The sequence below is a fragment of the Lissotriton helveticus genome, chromosome 11 (genome assembly GCF_964261635.1).
Source record: "Lissotriton helveticus chromosome 11, aLisHel1.1, whole genome shotgun sequence".
In the NCBI taxonomy this organism is placed as follows: domain Eukaryota; kingdom Metazoa; phylum Chordata; class Amphibia; order Caudata; family Salamandridae; genus Lissotriton; species Lissotriton helveticus.
In genome coordinates this window covers 1,097,085,660-1,097,097,862 of record NC_136072.1, presented here as the reverse complement: position 1 = coordinate 1,097,097,862, position 12,203 = coordinate 1,097,085,660, and the positions used below count along the sequence as shown (strand labels likewise).

The window sequence follows — 12,203 nt, the reverse complement described above, 5'->3', positions numbered from 1 at the left end:
GTATCAGATCGCCAGCCCCCTGCCGACTCCCTGTCCCCTGCGCCCTCCGGTTTTATAACTCCTGGTCTACCAGCACGATCCCCATAGTGTCGCCTTCTTCCCGGTGACCCCTGTGGGGAGCGGGTTAGTACCTGGCGATGCTTCTGCTCCTCCAGGTTAGGGCGCCCCCCTCAGGCTCCGGTGCATTCCGCGGCTCGCTCTCTGTCCCTGTCTTTCCACCGTTCAAACCAGCGGCTCAGTTCAGTTGCTGTAATGTCTCGGGGCGGGGGAGTGCGCAGGCGCACAATCCACACAACCGTGTGGACGTGCGCCGTCGTCGTCAACTGGGCTGCGCGCGGTGAAACCCTGTGTGCGTTTCAAGCCTCCTTCTGGCTTGAGACGTCGCTTTGTTTACTATACCACCTAATTGTCGTAAGAGGCAGCATCGCACGCTGTCACGTGACGGCTTGAGAGTGTACCGCTGCCCTGGGCTTCTCCTCACAGAGCGAACCGTTGCCGGTGAACGAGACTGGAACCGAGCGCCGCCTGACCGCCCGCATGGACCGTAAAGTGATTAGAGAACCCTCTGCGACTCCTGTAGATTACGTTATCCCGCTTGGTTTGTTGCAGAGCGGGTCAAGCACCTGCTACACGTAGCTCGCCTCACAAACCAGTGGAGTGAGGATGGACCCCAACTGGGTGGTTGGACGGAATGTTTAGAGGAGCTGGAGATCACTGTAATGTTGTTTTTATTTTATTAGGTTCTCTTGCTACGCAGCTGTTGCGGTTAAAGATCGGTGGTATGAGACATAGGAAAGCAGGCAGACGCTAACTTGAGGATCTTTTCAGCTTCACGCAGGAAGGTCTAAGTGCCAAGAGACAGATCCACCGAACTTCCGTGGACCGTGGTCCGTGGTCCATGAATTGTGGGTGGCGAAGTACCGCAGCAGTTCAATCCTGAGGAGGTTAACAGACGCTTAACAGGGAGCAAAACAGACCGGGGGAGGGGCGTGTTATACAAACCAGAGGCGAGGCATATAGTAGAAATGCAAAAACAACGATTTAACGAGAAAAGTCTACAAGAAGTAAGAATAAGGTTGGGGAGGGGGGGAGTTGGGGACCCTTGGTTGTCGAAATGAGATATAGTCCGCACAGCCTGGCGCCTAAGTCTAGCCTTACTAGCTAATGTCAACTAGATATTTCTTCGATTTAAATTTAAACAATGGAAAGGCGGAGGCAGTGCGTACATCAAAAGGGTTTTTCGTTTAATTAACAGAGAGAACTTTTCGTGGATATTATTTGATACTCATGAAGTTAAAACAAAGAGTCGTTTATCCTCTCAGATTTCTTTGTTGTTCATTCTTTTACTCAAGTTGCTTAGTAGGAGTACATTGGAATTTGTTTATACCTATGGCCCACAATTTTTCAGTCTGCTTATGCGTGGCATTGTCAATTTACTATATGTTTTATGTGCTAATTTATCGGTTATCGTAATCAAAGCTAGGACCCCATGTCTTTGGAATAACTTTTATTACAAATTATTGCCTCTTTTCTATCTTATAGAAATCGCTTGTCGTTTTTAGGTCTTGCCTAGGCAGCGCATGCGCTTTCACTTCAAGACATGCTGTATCTACTCAATGGGCTTTCATATCTCCCATCACTTCTCATTTGTTTTCTTTGTGTGCCTGTCTAAATTCCTTTCTTTTCATTGGTGAAACGTTGCTATTTGTCCCACCTTCGGGTGTGTGTACTTGCATGACTACTGCCCAATTACATGCCCCCTAACTCTTTTGTTTATTTATAGTTTGGTCCGTGCACTCTTTTTTTTTTTTCCTATGAATTGGTCACACGCCTTTTGTTAGCACAATCATGTGGGCCGAGCACTGATTGGCCTAATTAGTTGGCTATCGGACTCAAATGTGTGGCAACCGCAATCCGCTTTGCAACTGTGGCCATTGGACATCTCGACGGGGGAGCGGTGCGTGGCATGTTTTGGAAAGACCCTAAACAAAGGGTACTACAATTCACCAAACCTAGCGGCACATCAGTAGAACCTGGCTCCAACATGGCAGAAGGGGGTGTGGCAGCTACCCGCCCAGAGAGTGCCCCTTCGAGCTCGGATGCCCTCATGCGTGCAGGGTTTAAGGCCCTGGATGGCCGCTTTGCCTTTCTGGAGAAGCGTCTGGACACTATGGGGGCCAGACTGGAAGGTCACGAGCGCCTTTTGGACAATGCGGAAGGCAGGGTGTCCGATCTGGAAGACGGGGCCGCGCAATCCGTCAAGAGATTGGACCAGATGGAGCAAATTCTGAAGAATGAAGATTTGGAGGCGAGAAGTAGGGGCAACAATGTGCCCATTTTGGTGTTCCAGAGTCCACCAACAATGGCCGTATTGGTTCATTGTTATTTAAACCTTATTCACAGACTTATTTGGCAAAGAGTCCTTCACCTCCAGCTTTCTGATCGAGCTGATTCACTGTACACTCAGGCCTCGCCCTAATCCAGGCGCCCCACTGAGACCGATCATAGCTCGCCTCCTGAACTTTCATGATAGGGACACTGTGCTGCGACTGGCATGAGAAACTGGAACATTGTCCTGGCAGGGATCCACAATTACACTGTTCCCAAATTTCGCTGTTATGGCCCAGGAGGCGAGGAGGAAGTTCGCTGGAGTAAAGGCTGCTCTCTGAAACTTAGGTCTCCAGTACGGAATTATCTACCCAGCTCGTTTGCGAGTGGACATTGCAGGGAGGTCTCGAATGTTTGATACACCCACAGCTTTCCAGGAGTTTTGCTGTGACTATAAAGGTGCAGATGGGGCCCAAAGAAAGGACCCTTCCAGAGTCTCTCCCCCATATAGCGGATCAGCGGCCAGTGTGGATCTGTCCTCTTCGGAGTGATCCGTCTAGTTGAACTCCGTATTGTTGGTCAGACTTGCACCAAACTTTCCTTTTCAGGGCGTTGCCTCCCCCTGGTGTGTATCACATTGGATCGGATATACTGTTTAGATTGTATGATGCTTTTTCCCATTCCCCATTATTTGGGGTTGTTTCCTTTTGCACTTCGCTTACTAATCAGTGGTGTTTTTCCCTGCAGTTGGGAGTGCAGGGTGGGTGGGGTATAGGGGGCGGTTTGTTGTTTGTTTTTATGTATCTTTGCTGTTATCTCTAAGCACTCAATGTAGCCGGTATGATGTACTATCAGCATTGCCTGAGGTCTAATTCAAACAATATATTAATGAAAGAGCAATATAAATTGTCTCCTCCTAAATGAAACTAATCATGTTCACGAAACAAATTCTACCTAATTTATATACCTCCAATACCGAACATAACACAAATTTCTGACTTGCACTTTATTTTTTTGTCAATTAGAAAAATTCTTTACCACAACGGCTTGTTAATTTACAAACCAATATTTAGGTACAGTGACAAACCAAACACATATACACACATTACTTTTTACACATATTTATATAGACACACATATTTTTTGTATCTCTTTCAAATATGTTAGCCCAAATTTTTTTGAAAAAGAGGATGCTATAAACATGTACAGCTAAGCATTCCTATGAAACAAGATCTAACCAGAAATCAAAAAGAGCAAGGAAGGTCTATATTGTTTCAACCTATCTTGTTATTAAACTCTTTTTAAATATGTATTTTCACAACGTAAGATGTTTTAATACTGGTGTCTCTTCGTGGGTGTCGACGCGTTTCAGCCCATTGACTACGGTCCTCATCAGGACAAGGGCTAATGATAATCCGTCGTAGTTAGTGAATTCCAACCGATTTGTAAAAAAACGAACGACAAAGAACTTTTCCAGATGTACTGATAAGTAGCGAACAAAAGTGTAGGCTCCTATTTTCAAAGTAATTAATATTGTTCAAAAAGCCACTAGGGGTGTTCCGATGGGCGCTCTCTCTAGTATGAGCGGACCAACTCAAACTGGATACGCCGGTGCAACTAAATTTCTTTTCCTTTTTTCATGAGTATTTTAGATGTGAAGTAGCGCTCGTTCGCTGTGGTATTCAATCACACGCCACAGATCTAACATCATTAGCCCTTGTTGGCATTGTTTTGTTTTGGATAATATGTTATTTACCCAGATGCCGTTGGCTTACCGGGGTTCCCCTCGTTTGTAATAGTACTACCAGCATTGGGCACAGACTCCTTTGTAAGCCTAGTAAATGACGACTTAGGATAAATTGTCAGCTTTCTCTGACTAAATGTTACTCACTTGGACTGTTAGGGGCTTAAATAACGGTAGGAAAGGGAAGCAGGTGTTGAACTACCTACAGAGGCACCAGGTAGATATTGCGTTTCTTCAGTAAACGCATTTGCCGAAAAACTGCAACAACGTGCTTTGCAACTTCCTGGGGCCCTCACAGATATTTTGCAAACTACAGCACATATGCTAGAAGGACAGCTGTCCTCCTACATAAGCGCTTGCCTTTCCAATTCCCAAAGGTTCGCATTGACAGCGAAGGCTGGTACACCATGATGGTTGTGCACCTTATGTGCTGTCGGCAAGCATTAGTCTGCATCTATGAGCCTAACGTCGAAGGTTCCAGACTTTTTTCACACATTACACCCACAAATCCTACAGTTGGACGTGGATTACATTTGCATGGGCGTTGACTTCAATCTCATATTAGAACCTGCACGTAATGGCACATCAGACTCCACTGACGCAAAGCCTCAAGCGTGCCACACCCCGCTATAGCTGTGCGACACACTGGGCCTCATGGATGTTTGGCAAAACTGCAGATCTGGGGACTCAGCATACACTCACTATGTGGCTCCCTCCAACACTTGGACAATATTGGATTTTTGGCTTGCGTCTCCTACTTTGGCCGCTTGGTACAAGGCATCCCAACATCTACCCAGAACCCTCTCTGAACACTCCAGTTGTGCTGACACTTAGGGTCCCACGGCCGGAGGGATGCGAGAGGCAGTGGAGGTTCCCCAGTCAGGCATTGCTGGACGAGGTCGTCCATTCTGAGCTCCATGACGCAATCATTGACCATTTTGACATAAATAATGGGTCAGTACAATCCTGGGCCACGCTTTGGGAGGCATTTAAAGAGTATCTGCGAGGAATATGTATCTCCAAGCATGCTGGTGTCTTACCAGACTTTAGGCATACACTGACACGCATAGAGCAGCAACTGAGTTTGTTAGATCAAGAGCAGGCAGAACTACCCGGGCCGACTTAGCAGAGCTGTCGTTTGACGCTCTTGGCAGAATTCAAGGAGACCGCGGAAGGCAAAGCACATTTCCTAAGTAAGTATGCTACAGCGCGCCGGTATGGAGAATGCGAGAGGCCCGGCCGCACATTGGCGAGACTCTTGAGACCCTCTGTGGGGCGATCATATATCGCTGCACTTCTCTCCTCACAAGGGCAGATACTGACCGGCACTCCTGATATTCGGTACAAATTTCTAGACTACTACTCTGTTATATCCGTTGCGCATAACTCACAGTGAAGACGATCATAATGCATATCTAGCTGAAGTTGCTGTAGTGTGGATTGAAAAAGCTATGCAATAATTTTTGGCAGAGCCCTTCACCTCTGATGAAATTATTAGCGCCATTGACGCCATGAATGGACACACCGCACCAGGCCTTGATGGGCTCACTGATAGCTTTTACAAGGCCTACAAATCCATACTAGCTCCACATCTGCTTGAAGTCTACAATGAAGCTCTCGAACGGCGGGAACTGCCCCCCACTCTGCTGGAGGCGTGATCATTTTGCTTCCCATGCCCAGCAAAGACCCTCTACTCTGTGGGTCATATAGGCCACTATCATTATTAAATCTGCATTATAAGATTCTGGCCAAAATTATAGCATTGGATTTGGCTATGCTACTTGATCCGATTATTTCACCTGTCCATTATTTCACCTGCCCAATCGGGCTTTGTCAAACATCGGCCACAGCTCTGAACCTCCGAACATGCTTTGCCTGTCCCTGACCAATTGTATCAGGATCGAACCGATGCTCAAAGGGGTCCACCTCTCAACAGCCCCAAGTCTGGATATGAGTAACACACAGACTTTAGGATGGTCAAGCCGGGAAAAGGAAGGATGGGGACAGGTGGGCAGGGAGACCTGTGGACACAAAAGAAAATATTGTAATACTCTTCCAACTTGGTGAGGTAACTATAACAACTCCCTCAAATGATATATATGTACCCATCATTTTAACTACCTGTACGAAAAGAAAATGCTTTCTTGCGTACAGGGGTGGTGAGCAGGTGACCTCAATTCTTTACGGTGTGTACTGGAAGAAGACAGAAGAATACATAAACTCTATGATCTTTATCAGTACTAAACACCCCTGTATTTATGAGATGTAGATAACACTAGTATTCTACACCTACCCTTAGAATCAGTGAAAAATGTCAGGAAACTACCTTAGGAAGGACCACCTACTGCTGACCAGCCCTGTTAAAAGGAAAAGACAAAACGTAGCCAAATAGCGAATCAAAGTTCGTAGTAGAAAGGTTCATTGTAATAATAAAGCAAGCAATAAAGTTCTATTCCAACTTAGTAATGTTTAGAGTAACTTCCTTATACTGTGAATCAAGATATCGCATCCAGAGAACTAATGATTTGTGGTTGAATCCGGTTCTTCAAACAGCAAATTAATGTATACCACATACGATATAGAAAGCTATAGTTAAGAGAGTTGGTAATCACTCTTCGTAGGCAACAAAGCAGGATATTCAAATGAGGCACAAAATACTCCCCCTGCATGAGTCTCTGCATTGGACTCGCCAACAGGGAAGTAAGAAAGTTTGCTCCCCAGCAGTTACAATATATCGTGAATAATGAGCAAAGGTTTATGCAACTTCAACATACCTGCAATTCTCCCCCCCCCCCCCCCCCGCATAAGCCCTCATAGAAAAGGGACTCGCGAACGTAGGGAAATATGCAGAGATGAGCCCAACTGAAAAGAATCTCCAAGAGAGTTCTAATTAATAACTCCCCAAGCAATTATTGCAGAGAAAGCAAAGCGGTGCTGCAAGGCACCCTTACTCGACCAGGAATACCAGAGGACTGCTGAGATATACAGCCACCAACCGTCAGGAAATCACATATAATCTGTAGCTTCTCCTCCTTTTCCGGATTGCTGGAAGTTGTGCACAACTGTGCGTCTGACGTCAGATGTCCGCTGCTGCTGGGGAATGTAGTTCTCCAGGGCGCCGGATCCTTCACACAGAGCCTGGCGGAGGATGACGTAAGTGTTCCCTGACAGTACATCTCTTTCTCAGAAAACACTGACAGGCCCAGGGTTTGTCTGGGTGATGTTTGTGGAAAGCAGTAACCATTCTTGGAGCATGTACAGACGACTCGGGTTCCTAGGAGTTTTCCTCCGCTCCATACCCCTTCCAGGCCACTAGATACCCGTTTGTTGCGCAGTATTTTGGAGTCAATTATACCAGAGACCTCATATTCCTCGTCTTGATCCACCCACAAAGGGGCCGGTACCTTTTTTACCTGACAGTGGGATGGTTTAAGTAAGGACGCGTGAAACACAGGGTGAATTCTCAAATGTGAGGGCAGTGCAAGTTTCACAGCCACATGACTGATGTGCTTCACCACTCTGTAAGGATCAATGTATTTCGGATTAAACACACTATGGAGGATATTCTCAAGAATGTGCGATAATCACCGCCAAAATAGGTTAATGCAATTTTTCATATCGCCGTCTATCGTGGGAAAAGAACTTAGTGTTAACGTTGTATTCCCAACACGGCGGTAACATGTGATAGTTTCCAGATAATGCGTCAAATGTCTGCAATAAAATTACAGGGATGCAGTCTCCCAGGTCCAGCTGCCAGCATGTATGCCAAGTATCAAGGCATCCCATAAACTGGTATCACGGTGACACACCTGGTCGTGGGCCAACAGGGGCGCGCACACATGTCAAAATCCAGTTCTGCTACTGTCCTGTTGGATAGGCAGACATCCATGGACCACTCGAATATGCACGATTGACGATGCAATACAGGCTGAACGCATGACGTTGGCAAGGGGGAAGCTTAGCCGGTTACTGATCCGCAGCACTGCCAATGGCAGTGCCCCAGTAAATGCAGCATACGTGCACAGTACAGTTCCACATGACCGGGGTTGTACATGTGTCCGGGATTTTCTGCTATTGCGTTAGTGGCTCTGGTTGAAGCGGCACTGTTCTGACCTGCGCCAGTTCGGTGGATGAAATGCCACAGCTCGGATCAATGAGTTGTTTTAGTGTGCAACGGTTGTACGCCTGGGATGGTGTGGGAGTAAGTGTGAAGGCCATTCCATGCAAGATAACTTCGAGCAAGGACTTCTCTGTGTGGGCTGTGTATACGTTGGTCTTTCGTCAGTCTGTACGTAGTGTGTGAGTCGTCATCGGCTGCAATAGTATCTGTCAGGGGGTGCCGGGGCACATGCAATTCCGAGGTCGGAGGTGCAGATGTGCACAGAGTGAGTGGCACCTGAAGCGCTCAGCAGGTGCGCAACCAGCGATGATGACGTGTCCTTGCAGGTCATAATTGGATTTGATATGTGTGAGCACTACTGACCGCAGTGTAGGTCGGAGGCAGCAAGGGCCCACAGCCACGTGGCATTGACTTGAGCTGCACAGAGTTAGTGGCACCTGAAGCGCTCAGCGGGTGCGCAGCCTGTGATGTTGCGTCATCCGGGCGGGCCGCACTGGAAACAATGTCTGTTGTCTACTGGACTTTGTCATAAATAAATCAAGACTCCATTTGAATTGAGGGACCTGCTGACCACAGTGTAGGCCGAAGGCAGTAGTCAGCACACACATAACTCCACGGTGCTGTGCCGCTGGGGGCCAGTGTAGCGGAAGCCAGCAATCTGCTGAAGAGACTGGCGGTCACAGCGGCGGACTCGTGGAAGGGTGAGGGGCGCCGCCCTGGCAGACGCGTTGGCCGTCCCGGAAGTGAACCACGCCCAGAGCCCCGGACTATTTATTCACACTCCTACGCTGGACTGGCGTACGCTGGACCAGCCCACTCCGCTTAAGCTTACAGGGGGGACGACAAAGCTACATAACCAAGGTATTCCCCACTGCCTACGGTAACACGGTTGCGTCTACTGTCCACAACACTACAAACACCAGCAGTATATGTCCACATGGACATGTCGGTGCTCTGCATACTGAAGTCTGTCCAGCACATCACCGCCACACTTGGCATTGTGTACATTCTCATTCATGGGTGACTTGCCTCCTTCACTCATACTTGGTTCCCACCTCTCCCCACATTCTGCAATTGTGTGGCAGAGTTGCCATGCCGTTTTTGGAAGGCCTGTTGTCTTGTTCTGCTCTGCCTCAGTGGTAGTCCAAGGGAGAGCCTGGGGGTGGTGGTGGTTGGTGTTGTGGCCCTTTTGGGTCTCTGAGCTGCATGATCAGTAACTCCATGACATGTTGGTCTTCAGTTGTGGCTCTGGGCTGGGCTCTCTTCTCTACTGCAGGTTGTCCTGCTTGACACCAGTAAAAGGCAGGTGTTAAATCCCTGCTGCTAACGCGCCTTATGGCCAGTTTTTGGATCGCAACGCAGATCTGGCTGGTCGTTGAGAATATCGCGAAGTGGTGTTTTCGTGTGTTTTTGCACGGGAACGCCTACTCTGCATATCATTAGCGTTAGTTGTCGCTCTCACCTCATGTGTAGTGGTTTTTTGCAGCAGCTATCGCTGGAAAACTGGCGATATCGGCAGTTTGCACCAGCTTGAGAATGGGGCGATAAATCTATCGCCACTTTTGCGGCGCTAAAGTGCCGCTAAATCAGCGATTAGTCGTTGAGAATATGCCCCTATATCATTTGAAACAAAGGTTATCTGTTGAGAGCCACACTTAATCCCCTTTTTCATAGTAGGTCCCTGCCTACGATGTTTGTCTACCTGTCTCTTGTATTGTTCTTAAGCGTGGACTGAATGTTTTTGTGTGTCCTTAAAGATTTTATGTAACTGAGATTCTATCATGTACCAGCGGAAGTCTCTCACTGTTGCTAGGTGTCAGAAAAGGAATAAAATGGGGATGATGCCCATAAGTACTACAGAAGGAAGAGTGTTTGGTGAAGCTATGCTGAACATTGTTGTACGCTTTTTCTGCAAGCCATAACCACTCCACCCAAACTTCAGTGTTGTTATCTACATACCATCGCAGATACTGTTTTAACATTTGGTTTAGCCTCTCTGTTTGTCCGTCTGTTTCCGGATGGAAACTGGTGGACATAGTCGAGGATATCTGCAAAGCAGAACACCATACCCGCCAGAAATGAGCAGTGAATTGAGCTTCAGGGTCTGACACGATCACTTTGTGGAGACTATGCAATCTAACCACATGGATCAACAGTAATCTAGCTAACTGACCTGCTGTAGGGATCTGTTTACAGGCGACAAAATGCCCCATCTTAGTCAAACAATCGATCACCACCGGGATAACAGTATGTTATTTATCTTTAGGTAGTCCTACAATGAAGTCCACTGAGAAATTTTCCCATGGCTTATCCAAAGTGGGTAAAGGTAGTAGGAGACCTTGTGGTTTGCCTTTGACAGTTTTCATTTGAGCACAAATAGTACAGTTCTTCACCCACAAAGGGATGTCTCTTCTGAGGGTAGGCCACCAAAACTGCAGTTGTATTTTCTCACTTGTCTTTTCACTCTCATTAAGTCCTGCACTGGGGTGAACAAATCACCATTGGAAGACCAGCTGTCTTAACTTTTCAGTGGGAACAAGAACCTGATTTTCCTTTATGGATATGCCCTGTCGCTTCCTACCCAGATGCCCTTTTAACCAATCCTTCCACGGGGAAGTTTGAATTCCTCTTATCACCTTTCTTAAAAAGGTGTCAGTGTGTATCACACCGATAATCTTCTGCGGTCCGATGAGCGCTCTTTCTGGGCTAGGAAGTGGTTCCATCGTGGGCTCTTGTCGTGACAGTGAATCCGCCTTCTTGTTCATACATGCTGGTCTAAACATTACTATGAATTTATACTCCTCAAAAAACATCATCCATCGCAAGAGACTAGGCAGAAGCTGCCTGGCAGATTTCAAGAACTGAAAGTTGCGATGGTCCGTATACACCGTAACTGTATGTCTGGCTCCCATCAACCAATGCCTCCATTCCACAAAAGTCTCCATAATGGCCAATGGCTCCTTTTCTGTAATTGTGTAATTCTGTTTGGCGCTGTTCAATTTCTTGGACATGAAGACAATAGGATGTAGCTGACCAGTATTGACATGTCTTTGGGATAGTACTGCTCCAGTAGCCACCTCAGATGCATCCCCTTCCCCTATGAAAGGCAATGTCGGATTGGCATGTGTCAAGATAGGAGCTGTAATGAATGCCTCTTTAAGGACGTCAAATGATGTTTGTGCCTCCTCAGTCCACGTGAAATGTGAGTTTTTCTTCAACAACTTCGTTATGGGTGCTGCCTTGTTTGAAAACTGCGATAAAGCATTGATAAAAAGGGGCAAATCCTAGGAAATACTGGATGTCCCTAAAGGTCTTGGGACAAGACCATTCTATGATTGCTCTAACTTTCCTTGTGCCCATTTCTTGTCACATGGAATTCGCAATTGCTGATCTTGCAAAAGAGATGGTTGTTCTTCAACGCTTGGAGGATTAATCCCATGTGTGTAGAATGTTCCTCTTCCTTCGATGAAAATATTAGGATGTCGTCTATGTACATGACTACTATCTGATCCAGGTATTCCAGTAGGACATCGTTCAGAAAGAATTGAAATGCTTCTGGCGCATTACCCAATACAAATGGCATAATCTGGTACTCGTACAAACCGTAGGAAGTCTTGAAGGCGGTCTTCCATTAGTCTCCCTTGCGCATCCTCATCAAATTGTAAGCTCCTCTGAGGTCGAGTTTAGTGTATATCACCGGTCCCTTTACTTGTTACCGTAATACCAATATCAATGGTAGTCGGTATTGATTCTTTACTGTGATGGCAATCTAGGCGTGAAAGTCAATACACGTCCTGAGCTCTCCATTTGCTTTCGGAATAAAAAAACGAGGAGAGGCTTCAGGAGAGCTGGAATGGCGTATAAAACCCAAAGCGAGGTATTTGTCGATGTACTGACGCAGATGTACGTTTTCTGGTTCAGTTAGGGCATAGATCCTACCACAGTGAATCCTACAGTTGTACGGCCTGTGAGGAGGGCGTACTTCAGCTATTTGATCACTAAAAACATCTG

The 12,203-nt window shown here is 46.8% G+C and overlaps 1 protein-coding gene across 1 annotated transcript in view; it reads right to left on the bottom strand.

The window, feature by feature from the left end:
* SPECC1L (sperm antigen with calponin homology and coiled-coil domains 1 like) overlaps positions 1-268 on the bottom strand; it is a 622,366-nt gene extending 622,098 nt beyond the window's left edge. The window contains exon 1 of the mRNA XM_078667759.1: positions 132-268. The gene's annotated coding sequence lies outside the window, so the exon portion shown is untranslated. The remainder of the gene's footprint in view (positions 1-131) is intronic.
* Between the last annotated feature and the right edge of the window lie 11,935 nt (positions 269-12,203).